Source organism: Anolis sagrei, chromosome 1 (genome assembly GCF_037176765.1).
Source record: "Anolis sagrei isolate rAnoSag1 chromosome 1, rAnoSag1.mat, whole genome shotgun sequence".
In the NCBI taxonomy this organism is placed as follows: Eukaryota; Metazoa; Chordata; class Lepidosauria; order Squamata; family Dactyloidae; genus Anolis; species Anolis sagrei.
This window is the reverse complement of record NC_090021.1, coordinates 183,247,087-183,269,278: the sequence shown is the minus strand read 5'-3', so window position 1 is coordinate 183,269,278 and position 22,192 is coordinate 183,247,087.

Here is a 22,192-nt window from a genome sequence, read left to right as displayed (position 1 = left end):
TCATGAATGCATCCCTGATGTAATGGAGCATTCTTACTTACTACATTTACATCACTTGTGTTACCTCCTGAAGTTAACACATACAAATCCCCTTGTAATACACCAGTTCCACATAACTTATTCCCTTTCAAAATTCTGACTTTTCCTCCAGAAAAATTAACTTCATAACCTTCTTTATCCAGTTTTCCGACTGATAATAAATTGTACTCAATCTCTGGAACTAAAAATACATTCCTTAATGTTTTACCCAAATGTTTAACATAAACTTCCCCTTGCCCCTGTACTTTGTACTGTTTTCCATCTGCAAGGGTAACATTTGAACATTTAGGAGTTACAGGATTACAAATCAAACTTTTGTTGTTCACTATATGCTGTGAACATCCAGAGTCCACGTAAAATATGTCTTCATCTGTTGAACTCCCTTGGGACTTCACAATGCTGACATGCGAGGGACTCCTCCTCTGGTTCACCTTCTTCCATCCTTGCTTCTTCTGCTGCTGTTTTGGACAATTCCTCTTTAAATGTTTTGGTGACCCACAATTGAAGCACCTTCTCGCTACACAAACTTTCTCCGTCTCCTTCTCGAGTGCAACTCCGGCTGACTGCTTTCCTTGAGAATGTCCTGCTGTGTTTGTAGTCTCCAGGCAACGATCCTTTCGCCTTTCCCAATCAGCAAGAAGTCTAGCAGAAATATATTGGAGGTTTAATTGTGCTTGTGGGAGTGATTCCAAGGAATTTACTATCCCGTCAAACGAATCATCCAAGGATGACAGGACAATAAAACACTTGTTCGGCTCTGTGAGATGAAAGTCTCTCTCTTCCAACTGCAAAAACAAACTCTGCAATATCTGCAAATGGTCTTTCAGACTTTCATTCTTCTCCAATCTCTTCCTGTAAAGTCGCCTTGCCAGTACAGCCACTGTTGCTGCCGAACTGGAAGCATGTACTTCTCTGAGTCTCACCCAAATTGCATTGGGCGTTGGCAGGCTGCTTATATGAACCAATTGTTCATCGTCAACTCCTAACATCAGAGTAGACCTTGCTCTTTCCAGAGCTCTCAGCTGCTCTGCTGTAGCTGGCTGCTGCACTGGGTTCTCTGTGCATTCCCACAAGGATTCTCTCCTCAAATAACTTTCCATTCTGACTTTCCAAATGGAATAGTTATTGCCATTTAACCTGGCCATAGGGAAAGCAAAATTCATTCCAGTATCCATCTTCTTACTTTGCCAACAAAACACTCAATGCAAAACCAAAATGTCTTCAAAACTGGACCTGGAGAAAAATAATATCCAACTGGGCAATCTGGTCAGACTGGGCAAGCTGGGCAGACTGGGCCCATAACCTGTTGCGGATTGTTAGTTCATATGGAAGCTACCCAGCAGCCTTCCCAGCTCCAGATCCCAAATTGAATTACACAGAGTATAAAGGAAAAATGTCTTTACTCTGGAGTAGTTAATACATGTAGCTTTATAAAGAAAAACACAGTAGCCTTGAAAACACATTGTCCATCATTGTCCATCGCAGAAGGAAAAACAAACTTACAAAACAATGCATTAATCTGCTTCTTTCCAGCAAACCTTGCAGCATAGTTCCATCTCTGATTACTTCATTTCACCCACTACTAGCATCAAGAAAACCTTCACCTGATATACATTCACCTTAACTTGATTGCTACATTGTCCATGTGTTCTTCCTCAACACACATATAAGCAAGAGATGATTCTTGTCAAGACTTACAAAACCATATACTGTAACAGACTACGACTCCCGAGAGCGGGGTTTGATTCCCCACTCAGCCTTTTGATTGCTTACTTAGCAACTGGGTGACCTGGGAAAAGTAGCACATATTCAGCCTTGAAGGAATGCAAAGAAAACTGCATGATAAGTTTACTTTAGAGTCTCCATTAGTTGGATATGACTTGAAGGAACCTGAACAACAGCCCTCTTTTTGGTAGCAACATTCAAGGATATCCAGTAAAATCAACTAGTAGGAAGTGTGTAGTATATAGTTTTATTGTGTCGACTAGCACAAGATACAGTGATTGTTGGTAACTTGGGCACCATGTACACCAGCGGTTCTCATCCTGGGGGTGGCAACCCCCCAGGGGGTCGTTTGGCCATTTTGAAGGGGTCACGAGGATGCCTCCCTAGGTCCCGCCCACAAGGCTGTGAGCCAGCCAAGGGCTCCTTCGTGCGAGGCCTGGCTTTGCGCGAAGCCTCCCTTGGCTACCTTGGGCTCTCGTTGGCTGGCAAGGCCACAAAGCAGTCGAGGGCTCACGCGAAGGCTCCCTCGGCTTCCTCGCGGTCTCACCAGCTGGCAAGGCCACAAGGCAGCCAAGGGCTCCTTCCCGTGGGTCCTCCCTCGGCTGCATTGTGGCCTTGCCAGCCGGCAAGGCTGCAAAGCAGCCGAGAGCTCGCATGTAGGCTGCCTCGCGGTCTCTCCAGCTGGCAAGGCCATGAGGCAGCTGAGGGCTCCTTCGCGTGGGCCCTCCCTTGGCTGCATTGTGGCTGCGCCGGCCGGCAAGACCACATAGCAGCCGAGGGCTCACGCAAAGGCTCTCTCGGCTCCCTCGTGGTCTCGCCAGCTGGCAAGGCCGCGAGGCAGCTGAGGGCTCCTTCATGCGGGCCCTCTCTCAGCTGCATTGTGGCCTCGCCAGTCAGCAAGGCTGCAAAGCAGCTGAGGGCTCGTGCAAAGGCTCCCTTGCAGCCTTGCCAGTGGGTTAAAGCGCTGAGCTGCTGGACTTGCTGACTGAAAGGTCACAGGTTTGAATTCGTGGAGCAGCATGAGCTCCTGCTGTTAGCCCCAGCTTCTGCCAACCTAGCAGTTCGAAAACATGCAAATGTGATTAGATCAATAAGTAGCGCTCTGGTAGGAAGGTAATAGCGGTCCATAAAATCAGGACGGGAAGGTAATGGCACTACATGCAGTCATGCTGGGCACATGACCTTGGAGGTGTCTACGGACAACACTGGCTCTTCGGCTTAGAAATGGAGATGAGCACCACCCCCCATTGATAACAAATATACAGAAGGGTCTACGATACTGCGGTTACTTGGTACCTGCATTTTTTGGAAGAATTTTGTTGAAATGAAATATGTCCGTAAAGTCATTGTGACCTGCGCTTATATTGTTATATCCTGTTGTACCTACTACAAATAAGTTTACAACATTTACTATCAGTATAGGTAGGGTTTTTTGTGTCAGGAGCGACTTGAGAAACTGCAAATCACTTCTGGTGTGGGAGAATTGGCCGTCTGCAAGGGTGTTGCCCAGGGGACGCCCGGATGTTTTACCATCCTATGGGAGGCTTCTCTCATGTCCATGCATGGGAAGCTGGAGCTGAGACAGGAGCTCACCCTGATTCAAACCACCGACCTTTCTGTCAGCAGTCCTGCTGGCACAAGGATCTAACCCATTGTGCTACCAGGGGCTCCAGTATAGGTAGTTATGACTGGTGATGAAATGGAGGTATATTTTGCATACTTTCATGCACATGCACTAAAAGTAAAATGCAATGTCTTCACACACACAGCATCAAAAGACTCTGAAGGAGCTGAATCCTGAAGAAGTCCAACTGGCCCATGGAGATCCCAGAAAACAATGTGTTGTGATTAGAGATGGGAGGGCCTGGGGAAAAAACTGGGAAAATGGGGGGGGGGGGGGGGAAGGGATGAAAACCCCGTTTTTCCAGACCTCCTCAGCTCTAGTTATGATACCAAAATACAAACATTAGCTACTAGCCATCCCCTGCCACGCGTTGCTGTGGCCCACATGGGGGTTCTGTGTGGGAGGTTTTGCCCAATTCTATCGTTGGTGGGGTTCATACTGCTCTGTGATTGTAGGTGAACTATAAATCCCAGCAACTACAACTCCCAAATATCAAGATTCTATTTTCTCCAAACTCCACCAGTGTTCACATTTGGGCACATTGAGTATTCGTGTAGTGTTTGGTCCAGATCCATCATTGTTTGAGTCCACAGTGATCTCTGCATGTAGGTGAACTACAACTCCAAAACCAAAGGACACTGCCCACCAAACCCTTCCAGTATTTTCTGTTGGTCATGGGAGAACTGTGTGCCAAGTTTGGTTCAATTCCATCGTTGGTGATTGTAGGTGAACTATAAATCCCAGCAACTAAACTCCCAAATTACAAAATCAAGTAAAGAACATACGTTGGGTTGTTAGGTGTCTTGTGCCCAAATTTGGCGTCAATTTATCCAGTGGTTTTTGAGTTCTGTTAATCCCTCAAACGAACATTACATTTTTATTTATATAGATTGGCTTTGGTAATTGGGAACAGAGAGAGAGGATTTCCACCGGGTTTGTTCCTGAATGACCACTGATTTCATGTAAAAAATGGAGAGAAAAAATCACACTAACAAAATTATTAAAAAGTATACTTTTTGGCACAATCTGAGCTAACCTTATAGATCTGTGGTCTCCGAGATGCAACGTGGCTGAATCTGTTCAGGAAAAGGTGGCAGTGGCATTTCTACTGTAGCCCTTGTTTTGAAGGATAACAGTAGTTAATAGTTATATGTTTGTACAACGAAAGAGGAAGTATTGGAGTACCTTTCCAGTGTACAATGCTAGCATTGTAAGAGAAAATTCTTATGTCAGCTATACAAATAGGAATTAACTATTAATTACAGTAGCTGTGGTTTGGTTGTTTGGCCTTCAGATAGCTCTTTTTCAGCTGGGAACTCTTTTGTTTCTCAACCATTTCTACAATATCCATGGAAGGAAGCTTTCTTTTGCTTATAGCAATGATTTATCTTTTGTGGAAAGAAGATATTATCTATGTATTGTCGAAGGCTTTCATGGCTGGAATCACTAGGTTCTTGTGGGTTTTTTCGGGCTATAGAGCCATGTTCCAGAGGCATTTCTCCTGACGTTTCGCCTGCATCTATGGCAAGCGTCCTCAGAGGTAGTGAGGTCTGTTGGAATTAGGACAATGGGTTTATATATGTGTGGAATGGCTGGGGTGGGGCAAGGAGCTCTTCCCTGCTGCAGTTAGGTGTGAATGTTTCAGCTGATCACCTTCATTAGCATCAGGCAGGCCCTCAAATGCTAATGAAGGTGATCAGCTGAAACATTCACACCTAACTGCAGCAGGGAAGAGCCCCTTGCCCCACCCCAGCCATTCCACAGATATATAAACCCATTGTCCTAATTCCAACAGACCACACTACCTCTGAGGATGCTTGCCATAGATGCAGGCGAAACGTCAGGAGAAATGCCTCTGGAACATGGCTCTATAGCCCGAAAAAACCCACAAGAACCTAAGATATTATCTTTTGGAGAGAGAGAGAAAAAATAATGAATGGTTGATTGCATTCATCAAATCCTTACCACATCTATTTGGTAGCAATTCTCACTCAACCAGGTTGAATGTGCAAACTCAGAAATACAAGATCTGTATTTTCAAACCATAAGACCAACCACCAAAATACTCCTTGATGCTCTGATCTCTACTTGGTCTCCTTTCTGTGCACTTTTTTCTATTGGGGATACTTAAATTAAAGTCCAGGAAGTAAATCCAACTGAGTTTGTAAGGGATCACGGGTTTAGGGTGTGGGGTCCCTTTTCGAAAAAATCCACAGAGTCCAATTGGTTCATGTAAGACACCATTTATTCAAGCTGATCAGCATGACACGGACAGTCATCTCTTCTGTATGAGCTTTCAAAGACTGCCGCCCCCTCCTCTGTTTCTGCTGACCTTTATACTCATGGAAAGTACTCTCTTTCCAGCCCCCCTCCCTTGACCTTTTGATGGAAAGTACCTTCTTGTATCTGCAGACTCTGCGCTTAACCACAACCTTTGGCTTAACCACAACACAACTTCCTATGTAAGCTTGAACTTTGTATGACCTCTACATGATGCCTCTTGTTTTTAAAACATTTTCTTCCGTGTTGCTCTTTTTCTACAGAGAAAGGGTATATTTCTCTTTTGTTGTTAATTTCATTCAAAGCCCCTTGCTTAGCATTTGCAAATTTCATTCAAAGACCCTTTCAAGTTGTTGTAGGTTTTTCTAGCTGTATGGCCATGTTCTTGAAGCATTCTCTCCTGACGTTTTGCCTGCATCTATGACAGGCATCCTCAGAGGTTGCGAGGTCTGTTGGAACCGAGGAAAATGGGGTTTCCAGAGAAGCTAGTGAAATCCACAAGCATGTGGACAATTTCAACAGAAAGGAAGAAACTATGAAAATGAACAAAATCTGGCTACCAGTATTTTTTTAAAAAACCCTAAAATCATAACAGTAAATAAAGACAGAAGAGCTCCAGACAAGAAGTAATCAGGGACAACTAATCACCTCTCAACAAAGGATTCCCCCGGGCTGTAAGAAGCGACACCTTGAAAACTGCTAGGCCATCAAATGCTAATCAAGGTCACCAATTGAAACATTCACACCTACCTCCAACAGACAAGAGTTCTTTCTCCCACCATGGACTTTCCACAGATATATAAATCTCATTTTCCTGGTTTCCAACAGACCTCACAACCTTTGAGGATGCTTGCCATAGATGCAGGCGAAACGTCAGGAGAGAATGCTTCTAGAATATGGTCATACAGCCCGAAAAACCTACAACAACCCAGTGATTCTGGTCATAAAAACCTTCAACTATGCAAATCCCACTGAACTTGTTGGGATTCATTTCTGAGTAAACATGGACGAGTCTTGGCTGTAAGAACTGTTGAAACCAAGGGAAAATGGCAAGTAGAGCTGTTATTAATTTGAAACTACCATACTTAAATGAGAACAAATCTTTGTTTATTACAGAGGAATCTAACTTTGGAGTTGTGTCTCATGATCTGTGGATCATTAGGAGAAATATACTTAAAGCAAAATACTAATTGATAAGTGGCCACTTTAAACCTGTAAGGAAAAAAAGTTGTGCCTGGCTTTCCTATTTCTAAACATGTACTTGGCACATCCAGCAGTCGTCTTTGGATGGGAAGCTGTGGCAGAGGCAAGGTTTGGTCACTGTAAAGCCTAATGAGGGAAATGTTGTGTGCCTCACTAGTCAATTAGGGCTGAGCATGCTTAATTTAGTGACATGAATACGCTGAGACTAAGAGAAATCTGTGGAGTCCAGAATGCAGAACGCAGCAGCTTGACCAAAATTCTGGGATTATTTCTTTATTTATTACTAACTTGGGGACCCGGCGCTGCCCAGGTTATTTGAGAAAGGAATTGTGTATCAAGGTTGGTCTTTATCAGTTATTTATATGGTTCACAGTGGTCTCAGGAAGTTAGTGAACGTACTGCGAGTCCCATCATCTGTGGTCCATCCTTCTCCAAACTGCACCAGGATGGAGAGTGGGTCATGAGGGCTCTGTGTGCCAAGTGTGGTCTTAATCAGTCATTGGATGAGGGTCGCAGTGGTCTCAGAAAGTGAGTGAAGGTACTTCAAGTCCCATCATCTGTGGTCTATCCTCCTCCAAATTTGCACCAAGATGTAGTGTGGGTCATAGGTGCTCTGTATGCCAAGTTTGGTTTTTATCAGTCATTGGATGAGAGTTGCAGCAGTCTTGGGAAGTGAGTGGAGGTACTTCAAGTCCCATCATCTGTGGTCTATCCTCCTCCAAACTATACCAGGATGTAGAGTGGGTCATGGAGCCTCTGTGTGCCAAGTTTGGTCTTTATCAGTCTTTGTTAGGAGCCATAGTGGTCTGTGGGAACCAAAGGGTTTGAAAGGACTACAAATCCCATCACCCATTGTCCATCCTCCCCCAAACCTCACTGGCACATAAAGGGGGTCATGGGGGTTATGTTTCCCAAGTTTGGTCTTGATCGGTCATTGGATGAGGATCGTAGCAGTCTCAGCAAGCAAGTGGAGGTACTTCAAGTCCCATCATCCATGGTCTGCCCACATTCAAACTGCAGTAGGACGTAGAGTGGGTCATGGGGGCTCTGTGTGCCAAGTTTGGTCTTTATCGGTCTTTGTTGGGGACCACAGTGGTCTGTGGGAACCAAAGGGTTTGAAAGTACTACAAATCCCATAACCCAAACATGGAATAATATCAAAGATCCCAAAAGCTTGCTGTTTAAATCCAGATGCAAAGAAATATCAAATGTCTTCCATAAAAACCATGATCATAGCCACTGCTAATCCACTTGAAAAGCCAGGAAACCTAGATCACAAGAATATCCAAAAGACTTGACTTGAAAACCAAACCATGCCTGGGCTGAAGGAAATTTCCTAAGAGCTCAATTTAAGTCCCACAAACTGATTTCTACTCCCCCCATTCTTTGACCTTAATTGTCGAATTCTTTCTGACCTGCGTAAACATTGGGCCTCCCTATGGTTCTGGCTAATTTCCAGCCTTCGACTGGTCTTATCTATCTCTTCATTTACTACAGGTGTGAAGCTATCTTGCAGACTCGAGCTGGGAGAAGGGAGTGAACTTTGCTGCAAACTCGAGCCTGGAATTTTCTCATGAGAACTTCCCCTGACCCTTCTTGATTAGAGTCTGTAGTAACCTTATTGCCCAAAGTGTCTCCGTTTTGCACCTCATCCTCATTGACATCCAAGACAGGCTCAGAAACATTAGAAGGGGGAAACACTATATAACAGATTCAGGGTGAAACACAGGCTGACTCCCAACACTGCATAGGTCAACAGCAAGGTAGACTATTAATGATCAGGAACTTATTCCAACCCGGGCCTTGGGTCGGAAGTGATTTAATGCAGTGATTTAATACAGCCCATTTCTTTCAAGGCTGAGTTATTTTTTTAAAAAATTAAAGTTTCCAGTCACATGGTTCTTGATTGAAAAATTCAGACTTTTTACTTATAGCTTGTAAATCAGTGGTTCCCATCCTGTGGTCTGTAGACCACCAGTGGTCCGCAAGAACGAAAATATGGTCCATGGTCTCACCATTACTACACAGTTGCCTCGAAACTAGGTGGCAACAAGAGCAACTGGTCTCACGAAACCTTCTTATAGTGCTGAGGCAATGGAGATGTTGGGAGGGGAGGGACTGACTACCCACAAAAGATTGCGACTACCACATCAGCTCTAGACTATTAAATATGGTTATCTGTGGACGAGAAGATGGTAACTACTGGATGGCCTATGTTCTGTATCAGAAACTATTGCTGATGTGGTCTCTCCAATGCAGTTTTCTGAATCAGCATCTTAAATAACCAAACTGAATCTAAAGTTGACCAAAAACTGATTTGTAACCCTTTTGGTAGTAATGTTTGAGAGTGGTCCCTGGTCAAAAAAAGGTTAGGAACCATTGTTGTAAATAGATACTTGTAACCTGCAAAAAATATATGTTACATACATACAGTAATACCCCCATATCTAGTGGGGATACATTCCCAGCCAGACTGTGGATACGTGAAATTGTGGATATAATAGGAAGCCATTGAATTATCTCACTTCTGGAACAGCATACCATCAAACTTCCTGGAGGATATAGCAAATTCTTACAGAGTGATTTGTGACAAGAATAAAGTTTACTGACTGCAAGCGGACAAGGAGACGCCAGCCACTCTGTTTATCAGTGTGATTTTGGGAAGTGGAAACATACCAGAAGCTGTTTCCTATAGTTAGATAGTTTGATGGGCAGTTCTTGGTGCAGGTCTATCTAATCTTTTTGCTACCCGCTTAAGGAACAGATTTTCCATTCTTTCCGGATCTCCTCTCCAACCTATTTAACTTGAGAAAAAAAATCTTTTCTCATTTGCCATTGAGGTATTTCTACTACACCATAGTTATTGTCACACTCTTTATAGACCCTTTGTACTCTTAGAAGTGTGTAGTTGTCCATCGAGCCATTTTGGGTCCCAGTCCTGGAAGAAAAGTGGGATACAGATACATAAATCCATTCCACTTGATCCTTGCAGTACTCTGCACTGCTACTCATCTTGGAATCCCAGTCTATATGTTCTGTATTTGTTTTTCCTCCAAACCAGCATTGTCCTGACATCTGAACAAATTAAGTGTTTCTGAATGATGGCATTTTAAAAAGAATTGCGTCAGAAGTGACTTGAGAAACTGCAAGTTGCTTCTGGTGTGAGAATTGGCCGTCTGCAGAGAAGTTGCCCAGGGGATGCCCAAATTTGTTATCATCCTGTGGGAGGCTTTTCTCATGTCCCCACATGGGAAACCGGAGCTGACAGACAGGAGCTCACTCCATCTCGTGGATTCAAACTGCCAAACTTCAGGTCAGCAGTTCAGCCAGCACAAGATTTAACCCATTGCACCACCGCAGCTCCTGGCAATGTGTTAAAGACAATACTTGCACTTTTTTTTCATGTCAGGAGTGACTTGAGAAACTGCAGGTCGCTTCTGGTGTGAGAGAATCGGCCATCTGCAAGGACATTGCCCAGTGGACGCCCGGATGTTTTGATGTTTTACCATCCTTATGGGAGGCTTCTCTCATGTCCCCACATGGGGAGCTGGAGCTGACAGAGGGAGCTCATCCGCACTCTCCCCGGATTCGAACCTCTGACCTGTCGGTCTTCAGTCCTGCCGATACAAGAGTTTAGCACATTGCACCACCAGAGGCTCCTTATTTGTACATGATAGATGTGGACATTATTCCAAGATGAAAATATTGGTGTCACTAACTGAAACAACCCATTTTGAAACCTGTTGTTAATATCACATATGTTGAGTGTGTGTGGAGGAAGAGTCTTTGGATTTTTGTGTGGTATTTACTATTGTAAAATTTGCAGATAGGGAAAGAGCCTCCTTTGTGCATGCCGCAGGCTGTGGGAATTTCTTTCTCTGGCAGGTCCACTTGACTGCTTTCTTTCCATTGGGAGGACATTCTTATTCTGGCAAGCCTTCAATTTTTTTTATTATGGAGCAGTAGAGCTCCAACCTGGTGTACCCATTTGCGCATTGGATTGTGATGGTGGAGATCACTGTTTCTTTCCTCTCTTGGCCATGAAAATCTTAGGCAAGTCAAGCATTCTCAGCCCTGAAAACTCCATGATTGGTTCATCTTAGGGTCAGAAGCAACTTGAAGGCACACAAATAAAATGTGTGTGTGTGTGTGTGTGTGTGTGTGTAGGGTGTGCTGTATTTAAAAAGTTTTTTTATTGCAACATAAGTTTCAAGTTATTGTATGTGCTTTTTAATTGTCAATATATATATTTTAAACGTGTAAATGTTTTAGTTGGATTTTTAAAAAAGTATTGTAAACCACATTGAATCTCATTTTAAAAGGAAGGTGGGATATAAATTTTAAAAATGTATATTTATCAGTAATTGAAAAATATCAGTGAGACTCAAAGTTTCAGGTTTTTATTTGGCATCTGTTTGACAGTTGTATAAACTCCAACTTCTTGAATTCATAGAATTACTATGCATTTTTCTCAATTTGTGTCCCCTTAGTATAAGTTTGTTTCTTTAAATAATTGTGTATATGTTTGACACCCTGAAATTTGCAGAACATATGTTGTACACAGTCTCAGCATGTCCTTTGAACAATATTGTTACTTTATGAGCATTTTAACATAGTGTGTTCCTCCTCTTCCAGCATTTGATATTGAATGAAGTATTTTGGATTTGTTGCCTTTTAAACAAATCCAAAATACTCCGTTCAATATCAAATGCTGGAAGTGGAGGAACACACTATGTTAAAATGCTCATAAAGTAACAATATTGTTCAAAGGATTTGTTGTCTTTTAAAGTAGGAGCCCCCAGTGGTGGAGCAGGTTAAACCGTTGAGCTGCTGAACTTGCTGACCAAAAGGTCGGTGGTTTGAATCTGGGGAGTGGGGTGAGCTCCCGCTGTTAGTCCCAACTTCTGCCAACCTAGCAGTTCGAAAACATGCAAATGTGAGTAGATCAATAGGTACTGGAAGGTAACGGCGCTCCATGCAGTCATTCTGGCCACATGACCTTGGAGGCGTCTACGGACAATGCTGGCTCTTCGGCTTAGAAATGGAGATGAGCACCACCCCACAGCTTTGGACACAACTAGACTTAACGTCAAGGGAAAACCTTTACTGCCTTTTAAAAATGCAATGAATTGTTGATATGAGGCTTACAATGAATTATATTGGAGAAAAGCTTGTGTCAGTATAAAACATTTGAAGAATAGGAAAGTGGAAGTAAGGGATCGTAGGAAACTGATAGCAGTTCTAGGACCTTTGTACTAACAATCTTGAGTGGTGTTTTGCAACAGGATAATTTGTGTTTACAACCCTATGTACTGATGTCATTAAGTCCCAGCCTTCCCTATTTTCTTCTTTTTGTGCTGAAGGCCCATGATTGCTTGCCAATAGCTTACTAAACTCCTCTTCCTCCACCACACGCGGCCTCTTCTCATTGCTCAAAAAGACGTGGTATATCATGCAAATTGGAATATCTTAGATCTAGATGAGCCATTAACTTGACTTAGCGTTCTTGTCCTTACTCTATCTACCAAGATTTAGTTTCAGGAAAAAAAGGGAAAGTGATAATTTTGAATGGGACGTACAGGATCTCTTTGTCCGTCTTGTGTAGCACCTTTAATAACCTGAGATGTACAAGGTGTACAAGAGACTTAATCTTAACTAGTGGTTACAAAGAGTGAAGCATTTGAGTGCTGTGTAGGATAGAGGGGGCAGTGTACAAGAACAAAAGGCAGTTAATTAGGGGACTGAAAAAAAGTTTTTTTATCAGAGTTATTGAGCTACTATTCCACACAGGGGCGGCTCAACCCATTATGCAAAGTAAGCATTCGCAGTATAGTTTATTTTGCCCAGGGGTGCTCTTGAGGCGCTCTTTGGGGGAACTAGACCTTGACATATGCGAGTTGTAGTTACTGGGATGTATAGTTCACCTACAACCAAAGAGCATTCTGAACTCCACCAATGATGGAATTGAACCAAATATGGCACACAGAACTCCCATAACGAACAGAAAATATATATCAATGATTGGTTTGGGGGGGGGGGGTGCCAAAATACTGTTTGCTTACCATTGAAAATTACCTAGGACCGCCTCTGATTCCAGCGACAAAGATACATGCATTTTGTTATATGTAAAAAGTCTAGACTTAAATGAATCCAGTGCCAGTAGTATCAAAGGGGGTTCTATACCAAATTTCTGCATCTTGGCTTTTAGCTTGGCTTTAAAAATTGACAAAATTAACAGTGAGTTTCAGTGAGTGTTCACATTTCCATGTAAAGTCTTGTGATGGAAGCTGTGTGTGCTCGTCCCTATGAAGTAGTGGTTCCCAACCTGTGGACCGTGGACCACCAGTGGTCCCCAAGAACGAAAATATGGTCTGCAGCATCACCGTTATTACACGATTGCGACAAGAGTGACTGGTCTCGTGGTACCCTCTAATAGTGCCGAGGCAACAGGGATGTTGGGAAGGGAGAGACTGACTACCCCCGAAAGGCATGACAACCCACCCCACCCCCACCCCCCCCCCCCCCCCGATTGCTGCTTCTCCTCCCTTCCCGTGAATGGAGCTATTCCATGTGGCACCTGGAAGCAGGGGCGCCTTGATGTCTTCGTTTTTAGGCTTCTTCCTGGGGTTATTTGGGGTGTTTATTCAGAAAATTGCATTGGATAGACCACATCAGCTCTAGATTGTTGAATACGGTTTTCTTTGGGCAAGCTGATGGCGACTACTGGATGACATATGTTCTGTATCAGAAACCAGGGCTGATGTAGTCTATCCAATGCAATTTTATTTAATTGTTTTATTGTTGTTGTTATTGCTTGTATTGATGTATTGTGGGCTCGGCCTCATGTAAGCCGCACTGAGTCCCTTGGGGAGATGGTAGTGGGGTACAAATAAAGTTTATTATTATTATTATTATTATTATTATTATTATTATTTATTTTCTGAATCTGCACCCGAAATAACGAAACCAAATCTAAAGTTGACCAAAACCAGATTCATAACCCTTTTGGTACTAATGTCAGACAGTGGTCCCTGGTCAAGTGGCCCCTGGTCAAAAAAGGTTGGGAACTTCTGCTTATGAAGTGATACATTTCCATTTTCATGCCCAGTATCCAGCACATATGGATGCATCACGGACATCTAGAACTTCATAGTTAGAGAGAGAATATTTATAAGGTAATTACTGTCAGCCCAGTCCGTAACAGCTATGGTAAATTTGTGACGTAGAATATTCTAGAGTACAGCTTCTTAAACCGTGGGTCCCGACCCCAAACGGAGTCCCTGTAACTCAATGTTGGGGGTCACAAAAAAATGGTAACAGTAAAAGGTTTTTGAACGCCAACCATTTACACAAATTTACATGTTAGTATTTGTGTGCAGCATTTACAGTGGACTCTGCAGAAGACGTTTCAGCTGAACTCCACAAAAAAGAAAGCCTGTTTAGAAAGCCTTTCAAATGCTGGTGTATTTTCAATAAATGTTTGATTTCTTTATACCTATTTTATATACTTATATATCCATGATCGCATAAACATTTCTCAGGCAGAAAGCGGTTGTGAATAAAAAAAGATGTAAGAAGCCCTGCTGTAGACTAACAACTCAGGTGCTTTGAACAGCTCTGCTAAAAAAAATGAGTTTTACTATAGTTACGAAACTCTCCTTTCTACTTTTATAATCAAAACAGAGGGGGAAAAGATTGCAGCATTTTAAACTCCCACCAGCAGATACTTCTACTATAAATCGTTCTTTGAAGAACATAATAACAAGCTCTTTGTAATGCATCTAAAATGTTTTCTTTACAGATACTGGGAGAAATACGTGCTTTCGGTTTGCTGTCAAGAGAGTGGCACCTTGTACCTCTCTGAAGGACTCTTCTTCCAAGTTGATTGTGCAGCTCAGACAAAGTCGCGCAACGCACGTGTACCATGGGATGCATTAAATCCAAAAGCCCCTTCCCAAACACGATCCTCGATGATGGAAGCAAGGAAATCAGCGGCTACAATAGTGGGTGCAACATAGAAAAATCCGCCCTGATTCAAACAAAGTCCGATATGTCGCCTTCTGCAAATACGGTGGTGGTGGACTTCGCTCACCGGCTTTCCTTGGAGATCCTGGACCAGGCTGTGAAACAGTGGGCAGTGGCTGAAAGCAAATATAGCGATATCCCCTTCATAGAAAGCGACGAGCCATGAAGGGCACGATTGAGCTCCTCCTCCCAACATGACCCCGTCTAGCATCTAATGTATTGGTGCTGTCGCAAAATAAAGCGATGTTCATGAAGCAGGAGTTGTGATTTTAAAGACACCCGTTGTACAGAAGCAGCTAGCCTTGACTGAGGTAATGCATTACCTTGCCTTTACTCTTACATCTCGAATAAACCCATAGTAGCATCCAGCAGGGTTTCAGGGCCGAGAAATTCTGTTCAGGAGTGATAGGAGCACCAAAGGGCTGGTGCAAGGACAAGAGGTTCTCCTGCTGATCAGAATAAGCATCATTAAGATTGGTTCAGGAATTGAGGAATAAGATTGTGGCTAAATTAATGGCAGTGTGGATTTTTGTTTTTGTTTTTTTCATGTCAGGAGCGACTTGAGATAACTGCAAGTTGCTTCTAGTGTGAGAGCATTGGCCATCTGCAAAGATGTTGCCCAGGGGATGCCTGGATGTCTTACCATCCTGTGGGAGGCTTCTCTCATGTCTCCTTATGAGAAGCTGGAGCTGACAGACAGGAGCTCACCCCGCTCCCTGGATTCAAACCACCATTCAGTCAGCAGTCCTGCCAGCACAAGCGTTTAATTGCAGTTCTGGCTGCTACTGAACCACCTAAACTATAACGGGAAATGGTACATTGAAGCACAGCAGAAATCTTGCCAAAGTTAAGCATTTCTACAGTCTTGTTTATTTTAATAGGAAAAATTCAAGGCTGCTGAATTCTCCCATTGAAATAAACGAGTCTGCAGTGCTTAAATGTCGAGATTGGACCGTACAAGTGGTTTGTACCACTACCAGCAGAGCTTCCTTTGCTAGACATATCTTCTCACCCTGATGCCACGGGGCGGGTTGTTTGCAACTTCATTCAGCTGAGCACACAAATATAACTTCAGACCAAAGACTTAGGAGATGTAATAGGACAGAACGCAGAAGTAACATTGAATGTTCCTTACTTTAAAAAAGGCCAATTACAACATAAGTATTTTGCTGGCATTGTTTTGGGTTTTTTTGTGTGAGTGTGTCGGAAGCAACTTGAAAAACTGCAAGTCGCTTCCGGTGTGAGAGAATTGGCTATTTGTAATGAGGTTGCCCAGGGGACGCCTGGATGTTTTACCATCCTGTGGGAGGCTTCTCTCATGTCTCCGCATGAGAAGCTGGAGCTGACAGATGGGAGCTCACCCTGCTCCCCAGATTCAAACCGCTGACCTTCAGGTCAGCAGTTCAGCCGGCACAAGGGTTTAACCCATTGAACCACCATGGCTCCTTGCTAGTACTGTGAGTTTGAGGTATTTTAAAAGAAATATTGCAGATGTCAACATTTACTGGTCATCAACATGATAGCATTACGAAATGGATAGGCCACAAAGGCAAATATCGTAGTCTGCCCTCAATTTTTCCCATCCTGTGGGAGGCTTCTCTCATGTCTCCAGATGAGAAGCTGGAGCTGACAGATGGGAGCTCACCCCACTCCCCAGATTCAAACCGCTTACCTTCAGGTCAGCAGTTCAGCCGGCACAAGGGTTTAACCCATTGCGCCCTTGTGGCTCCTTGCTAGTATTGTGAGTTTAAGGCGTTTTAAAAGAGGGATTGCAGTTGTCAACTTGATAGCGTTATGATTAAAAATATTATGGATAGGCCACAAAAATATTATGGATAGGCCACAAAGACAAACATCGTAGTCCACCTTCAAAAGAAAATGGCAAAGCATCCGCGGCTCAAAGAAGGGATGGAGAACATGTATCCTTCCAGATACGGCTCACGTTATTCCTGCCAAAAGCGGATGAACGCCGAAGTTCAAAAACATCTGGAAGGTCACATGTTCCCTGCTGTGGTTTAAAGGACTGTTTGTAAGAAGGAAATGCAAAGCTTCTAGGCAGCTTATCAGTAATTCATAGAGTGAAACGATCAACGCTTGTACTGCAAGCGCTTGGTGCGTGTCCTCAAATGTTATTTTCACTAAAGAACGATTTCCAGGACAGGGCGAAAGAGATGAAACGTGTGCCCAAAATGCCACCGGGGTCACGCTCTCGGCTATCCTGACAATACGACTAGCTGCTGAAAAGAAGATTAATTATGACGGCTGTTGATCTCATGCAATATCATTTCCAACCACGCTGCATTTTCTGAAACAGGGAAAAAGGCAGGTAGATCCCAAGCAGGGCTATCCTTTATTCTGTTATATCTGACGGTAGCAGAAATATCATCTCCCTTTTCCTGGTGCTATATAGTTCCTCTTGGCACAGAAACTTCTGCAACGGTCCTGAGGCAAAACAAATGGGGCAAAAGCACTGGAGGAATAGCAAGAAAGCAGTCTGGCCTGCCCAGAGCCATAGTATCAGATGAAACACCGGGGTTTTCTAAACGTGTTATCGTTTCTACATACGTGATTGTGACCGAAGAGGTTTTGCCTAAATAACATGTTATACTGAATGGTAGGCTGGTTCTTTGTTTATCAAAACTACGATGTAATGTGTGTCCTACAAATGTATTCTCACAAAAATGTCCAGTATTGGTTTCTTCTGTGTATTAACAGGATTTAACGGTACTCATGTTTCAATTTTTTTTAAAAAAAACTCTGGAAATTAACATTACATAGATAAAAGTCTATGACGATGCTTTGAAGTACTGTGGAGCACAAGTTTGTGAGGAAGGAGGCTGCAACTTCAACCGCATATTACAATATATTTTTACAATATGTTTTATTTTTACCCAGATGATTAATCACTTGCAGAACTGTGTTTGAATAAAATAATATTTCATACTTCTGTGTGTTTTTCTACAAACCAAATATCTTTCAGCAACACAAAATATCCCCCCCCCCCCTTTAAAAACACACAAGAGTTGAAAGTCCAGGTGTGAGAATGGGCACAATGGCATTGGTATCTATTAGGCATGAGCAATGCATGGTTCTAAAGTACTTACAGAACTAGGCAGCACTGGTGCTTTGCTTCTACAGCATTGCCAAAGTTCAGGTGGTGAAAATTTCAGAACTCTAAAAAAAACTTTCAAAATTTCGTTATAAATGGCAGTTCCTTATTGGTTCTGTCATAAAAATCGCCAATAACGAAATAATAATACATTTTTGAAAGTTTTGTTAGAGTTCTGAAATTTTCACCACCAAAACTTTAGCAACACTGTAGAAGCAAAGCACCAGCGCCCCTTAGTTTTGTAATTACTTTTGAACCATTTATAACAATGGTTTGCCCATGCCTAGTATTTATACACATAGTAAAGGTAAAGGCAGGCATGTAGCCGGGGGGAGGGGGGGGGCGCTTGGGGGGCTTCAGCCCCCCCCCCCAAATTCTCATGGTGGTCCACGAGAAGGCCTTACTGGTGCAATATTTACACTGTTATGTTTATTCATATGATCTGATCACCATACTCAATATATCCCATATGCATGGGGGTATTCGGGTAATGATACAAAAGGTTTGCTAGGGTAGACCCTCTTTTGCTCAGACTCAGCCATCCCCCCCCCCCCCCCCCAAATCAAAATCCTGGCTATGGGCCTGGGTAAAGGTTTCCCCTTGACATTTAAGTCTAGCCGTGTCCGACTCTGCGGGGTGGTGCTCATCTCCATTTCTAAGCCGAAGAGCAGGCATTGGCGGTAGACGCCTCCAATGTCATGTGGCCAGCATGACTGCATGGAGCGCAGTTACTTTCCCCCCAAAGCAGTACCTATTGATCTACTCACATTTGCATGGTTTTGAACTGCTAGGTTGGCAGAAGCTGAGGCTAGCAGCAGGAGCTCACCCTGCTCCCCAAATTTGAACTGCCAACCTTTTGGTCAGCAAGTTCAGCAACTAAGTGGTTTAACCCGTTGCGCCATCGGGGGCTCCCTGTACACCTAATAAAAGTGGAAATGTGTGTGTGTGGCTGGGATAATTACTTATACTGACAAGCTACTGTCTCCACAAGCAGCTCCCACTACTCAGGAGACACCAAAGGCCCTCCCTCCATTGACATTGCAGGTTATAGTAAGCACCGTAAACATGTCCAAGAGTCCTGCCAATGTTCTCCACAAACACCATCACCCAAGGGAAGGCTTTCATACAAGGACAATTTCATCCTAGATTTTATGTGTTTTCTCCTGCACAGACATCCCAGTGTGTCTTATTCTCTCCATTGCTGTGGAATTTGCATGACCCCGCCCATTGCTTCTCTCTTAACCCTTTCCTATTCTTTTCTATGGCACACAGCAAACAGGAATTGCTCAACAACTCAACAACTCAACATACTAGAGTCAGAACTAACCAAAGTCCCAGCCTTTTGCCTGCATTCAAAACACTTTTGAACATGGGAGAAAAAGAGATGAAATAATTTAACTTTCAAGCTGGGAAATGGCCAAGAAAGCTTAAAGGACAGGGATGCAAAGACATTAGCAGAAAAGAAGGACAGCATGAAGGAAAGCAAAACAAATGGGCATCATTCTTGCATTTCCCAAAGTGCAGCATGCAATGAGATGACCACAACATAGGCGGGTCCCCTTCTGGGCAATAAACAAGCATTCAGTTGCTTTGGCTAAAGATTGTGTGCATCTCCCTGCTCCGCATTAACTGAAATCGGGATTAAAGGATATTACAATTCTGAAATCTACTTTGGGGAGCTATTTGTGGTCAAAACTGTTCTTTGATGTTTCTGCTTGGTCATTCCCATTAAGTGTTACTGAACTGATTTTTTCCCCCTGTCTCTTTTACTTACATTACATTCTTGGGAGAAAACGAAATTGTGACATAATAAATTGCCATGGTAACAAGGGGAAGAAAGGTGGTTTGACCAGCCTGTCTATAAAAAGCATAGAAATCCTCTGTGCACAGCAAGGAGAACAGAGAGCTCCATAACCACTTGTGACATGCCAGTTGTCACTGACCAACCGGTTTTAGCAAAAATCAATAGACTCTACTTCTAGGACATGGTCACATCTGCACAAAAGGGTCAGGAAACCACAGACTAGCCAAGCATTTGTCAAAATAATGGGGTGAAGAACATGTGTAAAGGGGGGATTCCTACAATTTATGATTGGAATTCCTGGTTATCAGTTCCAAGTAGTCAGCCATCCGCATTGGCAGATTTAACCTTTGAGGATTTGATTATACATGGATTTGATTGATATGATCTCTCTAGGAATCTCTTGAGTCACACTCGAGGATCTTGAAATTCATAGAGAAGTATTTTCTCAGGTTATTAAAATAATGCTATTTAAAATTTGCATTTCCCCCCACTTTTGTGGGGCTCCTGCTCTCCTAACCCCAGTGCAGGTGAAGGCCAGACTGTATAGTAGTACATCAACTGACCCAACTGTTGAAGGGTATGTTGACATATAGGGTTTTTTTTTCGTGTCAGGAGCGACTTGAGAAACTGCAAGTCAATTCTGGTTGAGAAAATTGGCTGTCTGTAAGGACGTTGCCCAGGGGATGCCCAGATGTTTTATCATCCTTGTGGGAAGCTTCTCTCATGTCCCCACATGGTAAATATAGATTTACATATAGGTAAATCTAACTGATTCAATGCATTTATTTGACTTTGAACTAACAAGATTTAAGTGTGTTTTTTTACAATGTCAAGTAATAATAGTAGTAGTAGTAATAATAATAATAATAATAATAATAATAATAATAATAACACTTTATTTATATTTCGTCCTATCTCCCCAAGAGGATTCAGGATGGATCACAGTACACATACATGGCAAACATTCAATGTCATTTGCCCAGACAGGACAGAGACAGACAGACAGAGAGGTATGTTGTGTCAACGTCCAGCTTTTTGGCAACTTGGAGGTTGTGCTTGAATCCAGCAACAGGTGGGTGCTGTTGCTCCATCTTCTATGACAAAGAGCCAGCAGTACTTCCTCTTTCCTTTTTTGACGCTGGGCATTTTCTGGTATTTTTTTCTTTTTATGGTGTAAAATACCTCTTCCGCTTTGTAGCAGTACCTAATTTATCTACTTACAGCTCTAAGCTGCTTTCGAACAGCTTAGGTAAACAGTGAGCTGTGCTGACAATCAGGTGCTCACACTGACCCGGGGTTTTGAACTGGCAACCTTTTAGTTGGTAGATCTTATTGCAGCTGTGCTAAAGACCGGCCGAAGTACCATTCTCAGCCCTATCAGGATATGGATGCTCAGTCAGGACTATCCCCGGCCTTGACATTTCAGGTTGAAAATATGAAATCTAGGGAGGATTTCTTATGATGTCACTACAGATAAGCCCTGCTGATGTAACTTGGATAATGATACAAGAAACAGTCTCTGGTGATGCCACAAACCAGGGTGTTCAGTTTTTCACCAGGAACGGCCTTAGGCACAAGTGAAAGTAAATAAAAAGGCTTTACTTCAGCCAAAATAAAGATAATGCAATAAGCGATGCAGAACGTATAGTCTTGATGGTAATGCACAGTCTTCAAGCAAATGTAAAACAAAAGTCTTCACATCAGACAGAAACTAGAGTATTGGATGAACAAGAAGACACTGTGCTTAGAAGAGGGACTCCCCAGAAATAGGTCAGTTGCTGTCAGCACTGGGCCCTTGACTTCGCTGCTAATTTATAGCCCTGAGCTCCCAGGTTAGCTGTCTCTAGAGCATGGTCTGATAGCTCAGCGTTTAAACTACTAAGCTATTTGATCTCCTTCTGACTTCTTTCTCCCTTTGTCGTTCCTGAAATGTGGGGATTTGTGATATATCTGCCACATCTTGTTCTTCACCACTTAGCTCCAAATCCCCAAGTGTTGCTTCTTCATCCCCTTGTCCTCTTTCTCCCTCAAAACGGGAAGAGCAGTCCACAACACAGGAGTGTCCAACCTTCTGACTTTCCTGAGTCACATTGGAAGAAGAACGGTTTTGAGTCACACATGAAATACACTTAACACGAACGATAGCTGATGACCACCCCCCAGTTCTGTGCATAATTTTCTTGATATGGCAGAACTGTTTGCAATTATAGCGTGAATTATGGATATAATATACTCTGATCACACTATGTAACACAATTTTGTTCCTGGGTTATAAATGCCATTTCCTGGTTGGTTCTATCATAAAAACATGGAAAAAGTTTATTAAACTGCTAAAACTGTTGCAGTCTGCACACTGAAAGGTTAAAAAATGCCAAATTTTCAT